We start from the raw sequence: 19,289 nt of genomic DNA, 5'->3' as shown, positions 1-19,289 counted from the left end.
AACCCCACTTGTTATACCTTTCCAGCAGGATTGGGAACCATTAATAACTACTCTCTAAGTACGGTTATCCAGCCAGTTATGCACCCACCTTATAGTAGCCCTATCTAAATTGTATTTGCCTAGTTTATCAATAAGAATATCATGCGAGACCGTATCAAATACCTTACTAAAGTATAGGTATACCACATCCACCGCTTCTCCCTTATCCACAAGACTCATTATCCTATCAAAGACACTTGGAGTTGCAGGTAGCCGGAGATGTTAGGAGTAACAAGAAGGGTTTCTTTAGGTATGTTAGCAACAGGAAGAAAATCAAGGAAAGTGTGGGCCCCTTGCTGAATGAGGGAGGGAACCTAGTGATGGAGGATGTGGAGAAAGCTAGTGTACTCAATGCTTTTTTTGCCTCTGTCTTCACAGACAAGGTCAGCTCCCAGACAGCTGCACTCCGCAGCACGGTATGGGGAGGAGAGGTGACCAGCTCTCTGTGGAGAAAGAAGTAGTTCAGGACTATTTAGGAAAGCTGGACGAGCACAAGTCCATGGGGCCGGATGCGCTGCATCCGAGGGTGCTAAAGGAGTTGGCCGATGAGATTGCAGAGCCATTGGCCATTATCTTTGAAAAATCATGGCGATCGGGGGAGGTCCCGGACGACTGGAAAAAAGCTAATATAGTGCCCATCTTTAAAAAAGGGAAGAAGGAAGATCCAGGGAACTACAGGCCAGTCAGTCTCACCTCAGTCCCTGGAAAAATCATGGAACAGGTCCTCAAGGAATCAATCCTGAACCACTTAAAGGAGGGGAAAGTGATCAGGAACAGTCAGCATGGATTCACCAAGGGCAAGTCATGCCTGACTAACCTAATTGCCTTCTATGATGAGATAGCCGGCTCTGTGGATGAGGGGAAAGCAGTGGATGTGCTATTTCTGGACTTTAGCAAAGCTTTTGATACAGTCTCCCACAGTATTCTTGCCAGCAAGTTAAAGAAGTCTGGGCTGGATGAATGGATGGTAAGGTGGATAGAAAACTGGCTAGATGGTCGGGCTCAATGGGTAGTGATCGATGGTTCCATGTCTAGTTGGCAGCCGTATCAAATGGAGTGCCCCAAGGGTCGGTGCTGGGGCCGGTTTTATTCAATATCTTCATTAACGATCTGGAGGATGGTGTGGACTGCACCCTTAGCAAGTTTGCAGATGACACTAAACTGGGAGGAGTGGTTGATACGCTGGAGGGTAGGGATAGGATACAGAGGGACCTAGACAAATTAGAGGATTGGCCCAAAAGAAATATGATGAGGTTCAACAAGGACAAGTGCAGAGTCCTGCACTTAGGACGGAAGAATCCCATGCACTGTTACAGACTAGGGACCGAATGGCTGGGCAGCAGTTCTGCAGAAAAGGACCTAGGGGTTACGGTGGACGAAAAGCTGAATATGAGTCAACAGTGTGCCCTTGTTGCCAAGAAGGCTAATGGCATTTTGGGTTGTATAAGTAGGGGCATTTCCAGCAGATCGAGGGATGTGATCATTCCCCTCTACTCAGCACTGGTGAGGCCTCATTTGGAGTACTGTGTCCAGTTTTGGGCCCCACACTACAAGAAGGATGTGGATAAATTGGAGAGAGTCCAGCGGAGGGCAACAAAAATGATTAGGGGGCTGGAGCACATGACTTATGAGGAGAGGCTGAGGGAACTGGGATTGTTTAGTCTGCAGAAGAGAAGAATGAGGGGGGATTTGATAGCTGCTTTCAACTACCTGAAAGGGGGTTCCAAAGAGGATGGATCTAGACTGTTCTCAGTGGTAGAAGATGACAGAACAAGGAGTAATGGTCTCAAGTTGCAGAGGGGGAGGTTTAGGTTGGACATTAGGAAAAACTTTTTCACTAGTAGGGTGGTGAAGAACTGGAATGGGTTACCTAGGGAGGTAGTGGAATCTCCTTCCTTAGAGGTTTTTAAGGTCAGGCTTGACAAAGCCCTGGCTGGGATGATTTAGTTGGGTTTGGTCCTGCTTTGAGCAGGGGGTTGGACTAGATGACCTCCTGAGGTCCCTTCCAACCCTGAGAGTCTATGAGTCTAAAGCTATCAGATTGGTTTGACACGATTTGTTCTTTACAAATCCATGCTGGCTATTCCCTATCACCTTACCACCTGCCAAGTGATTGCAGATTATTTCCTTAATTACTTGCTCCATTATCTTCCCTGGCACAGAAGTTAAACTACCGTATTTATCGGCGTATAACACGCACAGGCGTATAACACGCACCTTCATTTTAAGGGGGAAATTTCAGGAAAAAAACTTAAATTTCAAATAAAGGACTTTGAAGCAAAATAAGGGTAGCTCAGAACTTGTTTTATTAATATTATTACCACTTATAAGGTAAATAAGGTTCGCGGTGAGGGGGGCTCGGGCCGGGCCGCTCGGGAGGGGGACGGGGGCTCGGGCCGGGTCGGGCCACGCCGCTCGGGAGGGGGGCAGGGGCTAGGGCCGCTCGGGGGGGGACGGGGACGGGGTCTCGGGCCGCTCGGGAGGGGGTCGGGGACTAAGGCCGCTCGGGGGCTCGGGCCGGGCCGCGCCGCTCGGGAGGGGGGCGGGGGCTAGGGCGGTGCTCCGCGGGTTAGGGCCGCTCGGGGGGGGGGGACGGGGACGGGGTCTCGGGCCACTCGGGAGGGGGGCAGGGGCTAAGGCGGCTCTGGCCGGGCCGCTCGGGAGGGGGGCGGGGGCTGGGGCCAGGGGCACTCGGGGGAGGGAGGGAGGACGGGGTCTCGGGCCGCTCTGGAGGGGCGCGGGGGCTAAGGCAGCTCGGGCCGGGCCGCTCGGGAGGGGGCTAGGGCCGGGCCGCGCCGCTCGGGAGGTGGGGGCTCGCGCAGGCCGGGGCTCGGGGCTCAGGCCCCGCCGCTGGGGGGGGGAGAGGGCGGGGGCTCGGGCCGCTGGGGGGGGGGGGGGCTAGGGCCGCGCGGCTCGGGAGTGGGGCCGGGGCGAGGGCGCCGCGCCGCGCCGCTGGGGGGGGGGGGCGGCGCTTTTCTTTTCTGCCTGGGGCGGCAGAAATCCTAGAGCCGGCCCTGTTAAGGTTATATCGGCGTATAACACGCACACATCATTTGCCCCCTATTTTCAGGGGGAAAAAGTGCGTGTTATACGCCGATAAATACGGTAACTGGTCTGTAGTTTCCTGGGTTGTTTTTATTTCCCTTTTTATTGATGGGCACTATATTTTCCCTTTTCCAGTCTTCTGGAATCTCTTCCATCTCCCATGATTTTCCAAAGATAATAGCTAGAGGCTCAGATACCTCCTCTATTAGCTCCTTGAGTATTCTAGGATGCATTTCATCAGGCCCTGGTGACTTGCAGACATCTAACTTTTCTAAGTGATTTTTAACTAAGTATGAACAAAATCTGTTTAAAAGAAATGCTCCTCACTAGACAGACAGGCAATGTAAATCTGGTTCTAAAACCATGTAACAAGCAATGCCATTGAAGAAGAAATCCATCTAAATGCAACACTTTGTGAAATATTAAAAAAAAACAAAAAAAAAAACCAACAACCTTTTCAACATTATTTCAAACACTTATCAAGGATATTATTTACTTATTCTACACACTTTACAATTTCACTATTTTCTAATATAATGCTCTTCTTTCCTTTTTCCTAATCAGAGTGCACGCTGATTGTGGAATTATTTAAGATCATATGCAATGACAATTTTAGTAATCTGGTTTCACTGGATTTTATTGTATGTCTTTTCATATCTGGACCATTAATATGGAAATTGTTCTCAGACATATGTTGTTTAACAGCAGATGCTGGATTTACAGTTGTAGATCACATTTATGTTTTGTTCTCATTTCCATGAGGTTTCCTGCCATATACTTTTTTCCCAGCAAAAAAAAAAAAAAAATCATGAACATCTGCTGACTTATCCAGAGAACCGGATCTTTAATATCTAAATTCACCCCTTAGGGGGGGGCTTTTTGTTTTGTTTTTCACATACAAACTAGGCTTTTAACTTGTATTATTTAGTTTGTTTTAACTTGGATTATTTTTAACTAGAAGCAAAGTCACATATATACAGTGTGCAAATTTTTTCTGGTACACTTGCCCCTCCCAACCACTAGAATCCAGACTTTCTCCTTTGGCACACTTGACAACCACAGTGGTTCAGATAGGATCCTGAGAATTCATCACCCTTTCATGAGACCACCATATCCCCCCATGTCCTCCTATCTTCTCCCCCCCCCCTTTCGATAGGGCCATGAATATTGTTCTCATTCTCTGTCTGAAGGGGTTGAGGCAAATGGCCTTTTCTGAGGTTAAATGCCATTTGTTGTTCTACAGAGCATCCAAAAGGAATGTTTATGCAGCCACCAGCTGCAAAGAGTTTCTCTTGAACCCTTCAGGGTTTTTTAAACCTTCTCTGCTATTGGGAAGCTTTATTTTCTACATAATCTGAGCTCTTCTCTTTCATGAACACCATGGGGGAGGGGAGAGGTTAGGAAATAAAATCCTAATTCTGGAAACCGTTATACACATAAGTGGTCCCATTGAATTCAATGTTTTGTAGGATCTGGGCCTAACTTTGTATGCATGCATTAATTCTAAGCTTTTCTGGTGATCAGTGAGAGGTAAATGATAGTTCAGTTAGGAGGTCACATTGGTAATTTCCACATTTACTATTTAATATGAATAACATCACTTACATAGTACTCATTCATAGTACTCATTTTCAAAGCACTGTGAATACCTCTGTGCCTAAATGCCATGCTGATTGATGCATTACAGAATTCTTTAGATAAACAGAACACAGTAAGAGTATAAGGTTAAGAAACCATCTCCGAAAATTCACAATCCTGTGATTCCTTACTTCTTAAAGCAGAATTCATCGCATATCTAATGTGACCAAGTTCAAATAAATAGAAAGTATGGATTTAGCTTCCTTATACTTTTACTCCACAATACTTATTTATGGGAAAGGCCACAGTTGAATTAAGTCATTCATTTGAAAAAAAATTCCTATGTTATGAGTAACACCATGGATTTCAATACTTGAAATATTTGAAAAAAACTAATGGACTTTTCACCATTCATGCTTTCTATTTACATTTTACACTTATATTTTGCTTGGATGAGTCAGAATTACTTTTGTACCTAGTCTGTTTCACTTTTTGGCTCTCATGCATGAATACAACACTACAGTGTTGGTGTTGCAAATAATGTCAGAATATTTTGATCCAAACAAAAAGCTGTTTTCACTGAAACTGAAATACATTATTGGAATTATTTCTGTTGATCTGACATTTTGTTAAATATGCTTGGACAAAACATAAATTTGCGCCAAAATCAACATGACAGTTTCAACTTGATTGGGGAAATATGGTGAGTAAAAAACAAACAAAATCCCCACAAAACAAACACCCCTCAAAACATGAAATCAGATTGTTGCACCAGTATTTGTTTGTATTACCTACTTATCATAGGAACCGGGAAAATACAGCATTTTATATCATGAATAATATATTATTTAATTACTCTAATAACATCCAATGAATGTGCTCATGGATATAAGTAGGTAATGGGACTCCTGAGAATCACCGTTTTGCTTTTGCTTGATACATATATACCTATACTACTGACTGTCTTCAAATCCCTCTGCAAACTTACTGTCTGTGCTTTGGTTTATTATTTGTAAATAAGTTTGCTGGCATATTCTTACCTCCCTCCCCCAACACCTCATTTATGAATTGGAAGGTGAGATGTTATGAGAGCTGGTTTGTGCAACAGTCTAAAATGTATCTTTAGTGAAAAGTAATTTCTTATTCAAACCTAATTAAAAATCTATATTCTTTGCTCCACATATATTTGCAAAATGTTAGTCTTTCTGGCTGTCTTTCTTATGCTGTTCTGTAAATTGCAAAATGAATTCATTGGGGCTTCACACAGGCACAGGTCCAATGCTATGCAACACCTAGCAGGCTCGGGGCATTGCAATGCAACAGTGCTCAAATGTATTCCGAGTCACTCGTATATCCACTGTGCTGAACAAACACATCAGAATAAAAGGTTTCTTCCCCTAAACACTTCCAGTCTAAGGCTTGGCCTGTATTTAAAGCTAGATGGATAAAGCTATGTCAGTCAGAGGTGTGAAAACACTACTCCCCTGACTGAAATACTCTCCTGACTCAGCCCCCATGAGACACAGCTATGCTGATAGAAGAATGCTTCTGTCAACGGAGGTAACTTTGTTCTAGAAGGTGGCGTTCCTACGCCAATGGAAAAACCCCTTCCATTGATGTAGGCTGCGTCTATATTACAGGGCAATGCTGGCAAAGCTACACTGACATAGCTAAGTGGGTACAGTCTCTGTGGTGTAGACGTAGGCTTAGGCTTTGATCCTGCAAAGAATTACACAGGTACTTCGCTGATTTCATTGAGATTACCCATTGGCTTGGTCCTACCAGGCGTTAAAGCACTCAAGCCTGATCCCAGTAAAGTATTTAAACACATTTTTAAGTTTAAGCCCAAGAGCAGTCCCATTGAAATCAATGGGCTTGTTTGTGTGTTTAAAGTTAACTATAAATTAATAAGAATAAGCCCTAAAACCTCAATCCTGCAATGAAACCAGCTAGCACAGACTGCATTGCCCATGCATAAGCCCATTAACTTCATTGGGATGAAAATTGTCTACACTAGCAGATCCAGTTGCAGGATTGATGTTATAAAGGCAAATCAGAGAACAGGTGATGTGGGCGATGAGATAAAATGTATAAACTAAGCAAACATGATAAAATTAGGCACATGACTAGTTACACAGTCATGCTGGTACAAAAACAACAAGGAGTCCGGTGGCACCTTCAGATGCATCTGAAGAAGTGGGGTTTTTTACCCATTAAAGCTTATGCCCAAATAAACCTGTTAGTTTTTAAGGTGCCACTGGACTCCTTGTTGTTTTTGTGGATACAGACTAACACGGCTACCCCCTGAATAGTCTCTGTCTATTTAACTCTGCCTGCTCCATTGCTTACAAATATTTTTAATCCTAGTCTTTTTTATTTATATCCTTTTTCTGTTTTTAAATTTGCATTTCACCCGGCCTATAAGACAGGAGTGTGTGTGTGTGTGTGTGTGCGCACGCACGTGCATGCATACATACGTTTATGTAAAAAAAAATTTGCTATGGGTGTAAATTCTTCCTTCTCTTATTTTAAATATATCTCCCTTGTATTTAAACCTTGGAAATCCATATTTTTGGCTGCAGCATTACCCCTTTCCCACTCCATAACCCCCGGTTCCAGCCCCATGCCCATCATCCTAATTTCTCTCCTAAAATTGGGGATGATAAGCATCATGTACTTTGGAGAGGGGAAATGTTGATATCCCAGGCCACTGGGATGTGTGGAGGTCAGTGGTTGTTCCCCATGGAGGGGATGGGGAAGAGGGGCTTTCAAGCCATGCCCCTCCCCAACTCTGGAACCACCTCTTTTTTTAGAGGGTAGAGACATTTTGAAGTTCCCTTTTGAGAGAAGGGAAGTTCCTGGTGCTCCTGTGGCTCCGTAGAGTGAGGAACTGGGTTTGGTTGTCCAGTGCTGCCTCCTGTGTAAGACCATAGAGCTCACATGCCTACTAGCCCTGACCTGTGAGGAAAAAGTGGGGAACAGATGAACTTCTCTGTGCTTGGAGGACTGCACCCATGTGGAAGCAGCAAGGACGCAGCAGGCTGGGAGCAGCTGGAGGGACATAAACTCACCACTGGCCATGGAGTTGCCATGCAAAAAGATAACACAGAACTGAGCCATGTTACCTTTTCTCTGCCCCCTCTTCCTACCCAAGGATGGTTCCTCAAGCAGCTGTAGCCAGAAGATGCCCTTGTATCTGAGTTCCAATAGAAGCAAATTGCCAGAGACCAAAGGACTGCCATTGTCCCCAAAGCTAGTGCACGGTCCTTTCCTCCTGTGGACTGGAACCTGTAGCTCATTATTCAGGGAGAACTGATGCCTCCTGGAGGGATTTGGGAAAAATTTCAAGAGGATTTTCCAAAGAAGGGAGTGGTGAAAGGCTATGATTATTTTCATTGATAGCTTTTCATGAAACACTCCAGCTGCTTAAACGTGAATTGAAAATAGGTGTAAGAAAGGTGAAGAATCCGTGTGGGATGCAAGCAACATATGAATCAAGAAACTCATAAATAAATACAGAGCCAAACTCATAATAGATGTTTTCCATATCATAACAATTGCCACAGTGTTTACTCACAGGCACAAAATACTTAGATGCTCTCCTTAATCTTTAATTATTATTGCCCTCTGAGCTCGACCTCTCTTGAAGTGTTTTATAAACAATTTAAAGAATAAATGAAGTATTAGAAACAGTTATTATAGGGGAAGCAAAGTTATTTGCTTTCCTTGGGTGAAAAGATATCATTTATAAAGGCCTGATTACACTCATCTGTTTTCTGGGTAGCCGGTAAGTTTACTTTACCACGGCAAGAGAGAATAACAGAGAAATTGTGTCATGGGAGCCAAGTAAGATATTGTAGCGGTAGGAAATCCAATTGCCTTGTTTTACAGCCATTTGTCTTGTCCACAGTCTCTGTCGAATGACAGTTTGGATCAAAAGCCTTTAAAAGGTTTTCCTGCTTCACAGTAATGAGAACAACAGAGACTTTTATATTGTAGGAGGTTCTTACTGGGCCTTTCCTGCTTTAACATGGCTACCTGCCAGTGCATTTTTTATTAAAAGCTGCTTCGCATAATAAATTATATGAAGTGGCTCTGCCTGGCTGCTTGACTGTCACTAAAGTTATGAGTCAAAAAAGGGGGCTGTTAGAGAAGGTCCTATTCAAAGAAGCTTAACTAAAAAAGCTGTCAAAAAGAACAATAACAGCCAGCTTTGTATTTCAAACCTATTCTTGTAAGGATGCATGTCTATACCGAAAATAAAATACTGCGGAATGTGGGATTTCTATATTTTTTTTACTTAATAATTTTAACAAATGGGCCAGTCTCTCCTTTTGTTTACACTGGTATAAACCAGGAGTGACTCCATTGTAATTGATGGGATACACGGGTGTAAAACCCACATACCCAAGTCAGTATCAGGGCTATTGTTTCTTAGGCTGTGGCTACACTTAGCACTTCAAAGCGCTGCCGCGGTAGCGCTGCCGCGGTAGTGCTTTGAAGCGCTAAGTGTAGTCAAAGCGCCGGCGCTGGGAGAGAGCTCTCCCAGCGCTGTCCATACTCCACCTCCCTGTGGGGAATAACGTACAGCGCTGGGAGCCGCGCTCCCAGCGCTGGGGCTTTGACCACACTGGCGCTTTGCAGCACCGCAATTTGCAGCGCTGGAGAGGGTGTGTTTTCACACCCTGCTGCAGCGCTGCAAATTTGTAAGTGTAGCCAAGCCCTAATTCTAGTAAAGAGGAGTGATTTCCAGGAGGGAAAGGCCTAAGCATTTTAGAAGTCCCCATGTGATGCTGAGGGCCTTGCAATATTCTCACCTCCACTTTGTGTTTCTGGCAGGCAGAGAGGAAATAAGACTAAATGGGGCCAGGAATCATCAAAACAGGGCCTGTTGGCTCCAAAGCAGCTGGGGTTGTGGGGGAGATGTCTGCTCCTGCTCTCTCATGTAGCCTTTTCTGTCTTCCTTCCTAACTCCCAGCCAGGCAGACAGAGTGGAGCAACAGGGAAGGGGAAAGAATGGCAGCAGCTGCCTGTTAAGAGCAGCAGCACTCCCAGTGATCTTTAGTGATTGGAATAGCACGTAGTCACACCAAACACTCACCAACCACAGGTCTGAAGCTCCTGCGGCAGCATGTCCCACTGTAGCGTGTTTGACTGTTCCCCAGAACAGAGATAAGGGAGAGTCACAGCCGTTTTCATAATCAGTGCTTGACTGCTGTATCTTCACTTCCTACTGCTGCTGGGTGAAATAAGTGAAGGTGAGGGTGGGAATGTAACGGCATATCATTACTTTTAGGAAGATGTATAATATAATTTGTTTTTCCAGTTCTAACACAGTTCTTAAATAGTGCTAAATTTTTACATTCATCTGTTTGGAATGTACAGTGCACTCTGTATGTAGACGTGCTGTGCAGTACCCCTGAAAGTGTTAAGAACTAAGTATGAGACAAAGTGTGGGTCAGAAACTCAAAACAGAAGGACACAAGGAAAATGATACTGTAGGGACTTTAAAATGATCTTTCCTGAATCAGAATTTCTGGGAGCAGATTCTCCAACCATTTTGTTTAGAATTGGAGGTGCCTGTGAAGAGAGGTAGATTTGACTCTGGCACAAGGGAGGTCTCTTGTCATGAGATGATATATAAGGGTTATGCATGTAAGTTCCAAGCTCTCATACTTCCATACTGTGCAACATTTCAGAGCCTGGAGAAAAACAGAGTGTAGCTGTTTTACAATAACAACTGTGGATTTTCTCTGTTTATCTCCTTTCAGTGGGATGGCTATTAAGTCCTTTTTGTTTATTCTTTAATAAACCCTGGGTCTTCTCTGGACTTGTCTGTCCTTTAACTCCAAATCAGGTGCAACTGTGAATAATATCTGAAAGAAAATGTATTCAATGGTGGGCAGAGTGAACTTTTTTTAAAGACTCGCTGATGAATAATTGCCAAAAGGTGGTAGCTACAGTATCCCCAACAAATGCATATTATGAATGGTCCTCTTTTAAGCCTAAAATTCCTTTAAACTTGCCTGTTGGGTTTTGAGTACCTGCAGTTAACTAGTGTTGCTTTTGGCAGGGCTTGCTGAGCAAACGAGGCATAATCTCTCTGATCTCAGTAGTCTGGTCAGTGAGCCATGACATTCTCAGTGTCTTTTCTTTCTACACCCTGTCTGAACAGAGCCATAGCCCAGGCAGCTCTCAGTGGGGTTGCCAAAGATTACCACGTGCAGTGGAGCAGTAGATGGCAGGAGAGTGGAAAATATTCAGCCTCCAAGGGTTGGGTTCATGTGGGGTTCAGGGTTAAATTTGAATGATTTTTCTCCCCCTCCAAACTGCCCATTGAGAACATTTGACTCTTTACTGCAATTTGGAAGCCCTGTAAAATGCAGGAGTCTGGTTTAGGGAGTGGAGTTGGTTCTAGATTAGGACTGGAATACGTTGTTTATATGCTCAGTGAGCACAAAAGTAGTTGCTTTTTCTTTAATCCTAATTCAGCAGTGTCTAAAAGAGAATGTAAATGTAAAATACATGAAAAGAACATTTAAGGGGGCAAAGTCAAGCACTCAAACGTTAGGAAATTAAGGTTGTCTGAGCAACCTGAGTTCAGCCCACTTGTGTGTATGTATTATTATATAATCTTTAATTACACAATAATATACTATTTTTCAACAGGACCCATCCCTCATTTAGTGCACAGGATGGTGCTCAGTATTTGTTTTTTTTTATCCTTATTGTGTGGCCCCAGGCCTTATTTACTGCACGGTATTCAAACCCTGCTCTGAAAACAGGATTATTAATTTCTTCATGGACTTTTTCCATGCTGTTCATCACTGTAGTATCTGTGTGCATCACAGATGTTAATGAATTTATTTTCACAACACCTCTGTAAGATGACGGGGTATTATCTCCATTTTACAGATGGGGAACTGAGACCCAGAGAATAAATTCAAAAGTGTACACTAGTTGTGGATGCCCAATTTAAGATACCTGGGACCTGATTTTTCAGAGTACTAAGCATTATATAGCACTTTATATGCTCAAAGCACAGCTCTCATTGACTTCAGTTGGAGCTGTGAGTGCTCAGCCTTTCTACAGATCAGACCCCAGGGTCTGAAGTCCAGCACCCAGAAAAAGAGAAACACAAAAATAGTGAAAATTTTGTTTAAGTGACTTACCCAGCATCACATAGGAACTCTGTGGCAGAGGCAGAGAGAAATGCTGCTCTGGAGAACTGGGTTCTAACTATTTTAACCAAATTCGTCTTGCTCTTCCTGCAATCCTCTGCCTCCTTCACTATGTACCTTCCAGCTTCTTAACAAAATAAATCAAGGGTCCTGCAGACAATAGCCTCCTTCACTACACTACCCTGATTCATCGACAAAGCAAGTCCATCCTGTGCACTGATGAGACATGAGTCCTGTGGGAAAAAATAGTTTGCGATTAAAGACTAGACCTGCTCTGGGGATGTATCGTAAAAGTATATCATAATACATATAAACAAAGGGACTGGATTAAGGTTAATTCTGGCACTTCCTAATTATTGCATGCTTGACTTTGCACGCTTAATAATGTTGTTAATATAATATATAGATATACACACACACATATATAATATTTTAATTAAAAATTATTTAAGGATCTGACTTAATAGGACAAAGCCAAACTGCATTTCCTGGCTAACTTTCTGTCCTTAGTTCACTCCATTGTGCTTAAGTTTTGTAGTGGTCTCAAAACAGTGGGTGATCTTGACTGCCTCTTCTGTCCCTACAGGATATGTAGCCTGACTTAAATGAGAAACATCACAAAAACAGGATAATGCTGTAGTTCTGGAGTCCACAAGGAAAGAAGCTTTCTGAAGAATACTGACTATACAGCAGTAGTTAGGCACAACAGTTTGAATTATGGACCAAATGGAAATTTCCCTCAGATGCTTTTTCTTTGCCATTTAATCAAATTCTTTTTATTTTTGTTCAACTGATTTGTATTCTTTCTCACTTTCTTATTCAAAGTGATAATGTCAATGGAACTTTTTTATATCAGTTGTGTAACTCATTCACTTTGACCTAATGGGCCAGATTCTCTGCTGATATAAATTGACAGCAGTGGCTCCAATTTATGTCTGCAGAGAACTGGGTCCTGTACATTTATCAAGTCACATTTAAAAGGACATTCATGCACAAGCTCATATACAATAAGTGCAGCAAGACATGTTTCCGGTTACATCATAGTAGTTCAACAGGTCATTTGAACCTGATATAATTTCAGAGGAAATTTTACAGTACTGTAGAAACTCCCACTGAAAAAAAAGTACTTTTCAATAAAATGCTGCAGTTTTAATCTGTGTTAAAACATTCATCCAAGTCAGTGGTTTTCAACCTTTTTTCACTTGTGACCCCCTAAAAAATTTTGAGTGGATGTGCGGAGCCCTTTGGAAATCTTAGACGTAGTCTGCAGCCTCCATGGGTCCACAGACCCCTGGCTGAAAATTGCTGTTCTAAGGAACAAGGATAGGTTACGCACAGTGTTCGTTCATTTTCTGCTTTAAAATGAAGACAATAGCTATAGTTACCAACTGATACTGAGAATTAAGGTTCTAAATGGTTAAACCAATTTTTAGCTAGAGCCTGACAAAAGCACTGGAAACCAGCACACACATTTTTAACTGCTCTGTCACTGAAAAATCTGTTTCATTGAATTTGATTTTGAGGACAACTTGTATACTGAATGTGATAGTTCTAAACAATTTAAAACACATGCACTAAATTCTTGGAACTAACAATGTTACTTTGCACATATCTTTTAGGCCAGTAACTTAAATGATTATTAATTGACAGCGTACGGGCCAGGTGGGAATGGAGTTGCAGGGCGTCTCACCCAATGCTGTTTCAATGCCCTTCACAAGTGCCAGGGACAGTCATGGTGCATTGCATTTGAGGAAGCTCAGGGATTTCTCCCCCACATTGCTCTCTTAAGAAGGAGGTGGGATCATGCTTCTACTCCACAGCAGTCCACAGAATCAAAAGGACAGTCCAGCCTACTTGTTCAGTCTGGATGCTGGGACCTCAAAAGGGACAATCTGTACTTGTGCAGCTGATGGCAGCTTCATACCACCTTCAGTGCAGGGCAGTGCCTAAATGACAGCCCTTTGGATGGGAGAGTGCACACGGGTGTGGTGGTTCTTCAGAATTTGCCCCCCCCTCTGGGCGGCCCTGGGTCCTGGATCCTCCATGATCCCTCTCTTACCCTGTGACAGTGCCATTCTTATGAAGCCATCCTGCCATGGCCTCTCTTGCCTGCAGCTTCTCCGAGAACCCCATAAACAGAGGGTGGTCCATGAAAACTGCAATGCAGGTTCCAAACTATAATACTGAGCTTTTTAAGGCTTTCCAGGCATGTTGTGAGCTCAGGGACACCTCTACCAAGGAACTCTACAGAGCCAATAGCACTATTAGATACCAACCAAAAAAGGTCCAAATAACAAAGCTCAAATGGGTGACTTTAATCAAACCTGCCTATGATCTCCTAAAAGTCTGTATCAGAGTAAAGGAAGGGACAAAGTTGCAAGCAGATTATCCTGCTCAAACCAGTTCATTCATCTCTCACTTTTGTTTTTATAAGAAAGTCTTAAATGGGTGAAATACGTATCAGTATGATTGTTTTTAAAGCTAATTTTCTACCACTATTTCCTATGATTAGTGAATTAAAACCTTCCTTTTCCCCCCGATATGTTTTAAGTAAGTTATGCATATGTAAGGCGATCCAAGTACTGACGGCTGGCATTGAATTGCATAGGCAGAGAGGTATGGGAAATTCATACAAAATCTGATTGCACAGGCTAGTGTCATTACACTAAATCCCGATCCCACAGAAACTGATATCAAACCTTCTTTCCCTTTATTTTTTTTTAGTAGGTTACATTTAACACCAGACTGTACTGTATTTGCGGGGGAAGGGGGGCGTTGTTTGTTTGTTTGCTGCTGCCTGGTTGCATACTTCCAGCTCCAAATGAGGTGTGCAGTTGACTAGTCAGTTCGTAACGCTGGTGTTTGTAACTTTGAGGTTCTGACTGTAGTTCTGAACTTTTGTTGCCTGAAGGGCCAGATTCAGCAAAGCATGTGCTTAACTTAGTAGTTTAAATGTGGTTAAGCAATGTATGAGACTACTCATCATATGCTTGCAGTTAAGCATGAGAGTGTTTTGTTGGGTCATGGCCTAACTTAGCTGTTTGCTTCAACATCAATAATATCATTTTAAAGAAAAATTAGGGTTTAAAAAAGTGTTTGATCAACTCACCTATAGAACATGAAATGAAGTTTGTTTTAAAAAATCAGTAGTTTGGTGGAAAAGCAGAGAAACACTGCTCTGTTTATCTAAGTGCTGTTAACAGCATACAATAAACTTGGAACAGAAGTAACACTTTTACATTTTAATGATGAAAACAATGTTCCATTTTTTTTTCTTCTAAAAGAATTCTTTGATGTCTGCCATGTCCCTGTCCAGGACATATTTCCTGAGAGAAGAAAATATTTTAATTAGTGAAGAAAAATTATATAGAGAACATGTACTGAAATAACATTTTTGTTGCCAGTGATGATTATTGGTGTATTTCTGTGTCCTTTTAATAAATCTGTATGCTAGGATTTAACTTTTGTGCCCATCACAGAATACTGTAAATCCTACCTTTGGAAAATATAATAGTTTTGTATTCATTACAAACAGTCCTTCAGATTGTTCGCTGATTAGATGGAACTTTTCACAGTGATTTACACAGCGCTGCTATTCTGTAGGGATAGAAAATATTCTGTCATTGTTTTCCTTGGAGTTAGATCCTTTGGTCATTTTGAATGCAAACCAGGCTTTAAATACAGCTTAACTCTTAGAACACTGAGACAAATATCCATGTCTGTTGTGAACTGAGGGAGGGTCACAACTGGATTGTGAACTGAGGGAGGAGGAACTTTTTTTTCCTTAAAAATTCTCACCAGTGCTACCATCAAAGCAGCTCCACTGTTGAAGATAATGGCAGAAGTATTAGTATAGAAAAGATTGTCAGCCAATGGCATTTTAGCTGCTCCGTCATCTACATATCTCAGAGCCAATTTGGACGATGGAGTGGTTAAAATCCCACCAGCTACCTTGTGCTCTGTCTATACTTATGCTCCTACTGTTTCTCTTACCAGTGAGGCAGCTCTGGTAATAGCAATGGTGAGAAACTTTAAGGGGGAAAAGCTAATACAGATACAACCTTAGAGAGTCCTGAAGACCTCCTAAGGAAGAAAGACGCTACTAACCATTTCTGTGCCTCACAGCCCTTTTTTTATTTTTAGCTATGTAAAGATATCTATAGAGCTACATATAAATCTATAGATAGAATCACTCCTAAGCAGCAAGACATAATGTCTGTCAAGTTTCAGGCCAAAGCAAATTTATATAGCCAAATTATAAACCCTAGAAATAGGGCTTTATAGTGGAATTGCTGTCATAAGGTTAACTACTGTGTGTGGCTGTAGTGGGCGTCAGTTTAAGTTCTAGTTTTGATGTGCAGTTAATGGCATGAACTCAATCATGAAGTATAGTAGGATATTTTAAGATATTACATTTGAAGAGAATTGGTATTTAAACATTATCTGTGAACCACGTCATGCCTCTGAAACATCATTCAGTCCTTGGTACAGAATCGCATGAAAAAATTCCTGATCACATTTCTCAAAATGAACAGTAGCTTAGGTTTCATTAACTGCTTTATGTGATATTTAGAGTAAGAGAACTGAACTGTTTCTGCTGAACATTTAGCAGAATAGTCCTGTAAAATAGCATTTCCGATTTTTTTTTTAATCTTGATCCTCTCTAATCCTTCATTTCTGCCTTTGGGGGTATATTCTGCTTGTGTTTAGAAGAAATTTTTGAACATAATTCTTTCTGTAGCAAGAAAAGTAGTAAATACTTTTTGTCTTGTTGCACCTAACCACTAATGATTGATTTTAGTGGTTCCCAGTGATACCTCTCCCATTTCCCAGATAGTATTGATTGTACTTGAATACTATGTTAACTTGATTGCTCAGAACAATTTTTCCCCAAAACATTTGTTTTTTTATGTTCCCTCAGGAGATGATAATTCCAAAACTGAAGCTGTCATTCTTTAGCCACCTAGTTCAACACAGTAAAGCTTGCTGCAATACAGATGATGATTATTACTCTCACTGCTGATACAGAGAATGGGAATGTGGTGCTGAAAGCTGCTAGTTTAACTCCCTTGCAGTTTGAAACCTAAGACTGGATACTTTAACTCTGTCCTTGGAAAAAGACTTTAGTGCTGAAAGTGCCTCTTGTGTTCATGGAGGAAGTATAACCTACTTTCAATGCAAAATGTTAAACCTTAAAGTAGTGCTTAATAGTTCTGGCTAGTAGTTAAAATAAATTCCACTTTTACAAATAACAAGAATACATGTGAAGATCTCAAAGCACTTTACTACCATTAAATAAGACGCAGAATACACTGGGTGAAATCCTGGCCCCATCCACGTTGGTGGGAGTTTTGCCATCAACATTAGTGAAGTGAAATTTGTTAGTCTCTAAGGTGCTCCTCGTTCTTTTTATTAGTGAAGTGCATCACCCATACTAATTTTGCAGATAACAAGCCAATGCACAAAGGAGTTACAGTACATAGCTTTTTCAAGCCTGCAGTAATATTCCAAACTTATCAGAGGACTTGTTCCTGCAATGAGCTACATATAGGTGTTTGTCTGCATGGAGCTTATAACAGTATTGGGCCTAAGAGCAGAATTAGACCCAAAGTGTCCTAATCAGGATTCCTTGCTTTATGTTCTAGACCACATTGCCATCAAAAGGAAGGAAGTTTCATTTTCTGTAATTCCATGTGCTTAGATTTAGTTTCTGAATTTTTTAATTGCAGCTAATGTGTAACATTTCGATTTATTAACAAATTTTAATTAGAGTGAATTGTTCTGTTGATTATTACTGATTTGTATCATTCTGATGCACCCAGAACAGCAATCCTAAAACTCAAGGAAATTGAAGCAAGATCCCATGTAGGTGGTCATCAAAACATGTAATAACCGTGAACCAGTTAGTCAGCAACAGTGTGAACAAAACATAACAGTCCATATGGCAGGCACTGAGTAACTGCACACACCCAGCACTATGTGTGTACACACACGCGCACGCACACACAAACTGGAACACTGAGTTCAGGGAGCAGGAAACGAGCATGAACAGGAAGTAATAAGCAAGAAGGCAGCACTCACACATCAGTCATCACATGGACTTTTATGTATTAAAAAATATCACTTCAGGACTAGATTTTTCCAAAGTGCATTTGCACTTGGGTGCATTGCCCAAACCTTCCAATGTGCATGCATACCCACACTCGTTTGCTTATGCACGTAAGCATGTTTGTGTTCACACATCAGAGTTTGCGCACGAACAGGTGGGGGCACACATTTTGTGTGCACATTCTTTTGAAAATCTGACCCTGTCAAACTGTGCAGTGGTCTATTACATATATGAGTCACTTTTCCAGAGAATATAAAAACTGTAATCACAGAAGATTCCCTAAAATTTTAAAATAACCAGTAAACTAGAATGTCATTTAGTCTTTAACATTTGACAAACAAAAGCAAAATATCTCTGAATCCTTTTGATAAATCTGATCTGAGGGACTTTAATTTTTCAATTCTTGTGATGCTCATGGTACAGAAGAAATAATCCCATTTTTTACTTTGTGGGACAGTCAAACAGCACACAAGCAGTATCTATGGTTTTCTTATTTTGTGTGACAAGAAGGTTTTAGTTTGGAATATGCAATATATATCATGCAGTAAGTCCAAAGAAAGACCATTTCTAAGACAAACTATAGAAAATGTACGGGTAGATCTCATAAGAGCTGTTTTGTATCATGAATATGTCTAATTGTAGACACACTGATTTCCTTCCAATCTTTTAGTTATGAGCAACCAATAATCACTTTAGAAAGAGAAATGATTATGCTCATAGTATTAATGCTGCTGTTTCGCTTTGAATAAAGTAACCCATGTCATTAGTTAGTCATTTTCTTTGGCACAGTAAATGCCATGTCATTTTAATTCTAGTAGTGCATTAGGGTACTAATATCATTGAGCTTGTTTAGCCTGATTCTCAGTCCCCAGTACTGGTTCAGTTAACTTCCTTTTTTGGAGCAAACAGTTGATCAGTGTTTTTTTTGTTAGTATAGAAGTCATAGTCTTAGTATTAAGGTATCTAAAGAACTATGTTGTGATGAAAAGATATGAAAAGCCAAATGTAATTTGAAACAACTCTACAAGGAGAAGGCACAGGCATGCAAATTTTGCAGTCAAATATGTAGAACCAAGCTATTTGTGGTATGGAATAGCTGTGTGCAATTCCCAAATGGTAGAGTTTATTATCACTGTGTCAATGTCTTACTCAAATGTGGAGATAGAGAATCCCAAATTAGTTAATGAATTTATTCTTCCTTTCTAGTTAACCAGTAAAACCTTTTGAAGTTTAAATTTTGAATGGTCTCACCAGCAGCTTTACAAAGAGACAAAAAGTATATATTTGTATGTGTGTGGTTTGTTTTTGTTTTTTTAAATATGAGGATGGTCTTAGAT

At 41.4% G+C, this 19,289-nt stretch overlaps 1 protein-coding gene across 1 annotated transcript in view; it reads left to right on the top strand.

Moving 5' to 3' along the window:
- Positions 1-19,289, top strand: part of GMDS (GDP-mannose 4,6-dehydratase) — a 548,809-nt gene that overhangs the window by 248,532 nt on the left and 280,988 nt on the right. The window lies entirely within an intron of this gene.

The sequence above is a fragment of the Mauremys mutica genome, chromosome 2 (assembly GCF_020497125.1).
Source record: "Mauremys mutica isolate MM-2020 ecotype Southern chromosome 2, ASM2049712v1, whole genome shotgun sequence".
NCBI classification, from domain to species: Eukaryota; Metazoa; Chordata; order Testudines; family Geoemydidae; genus Mauremys; species Mauremys mutica.
Note: the sequence above shows the minus strand (reverse complement) of the source record. Positions and strands in the feature narration are given on the sequence as shown.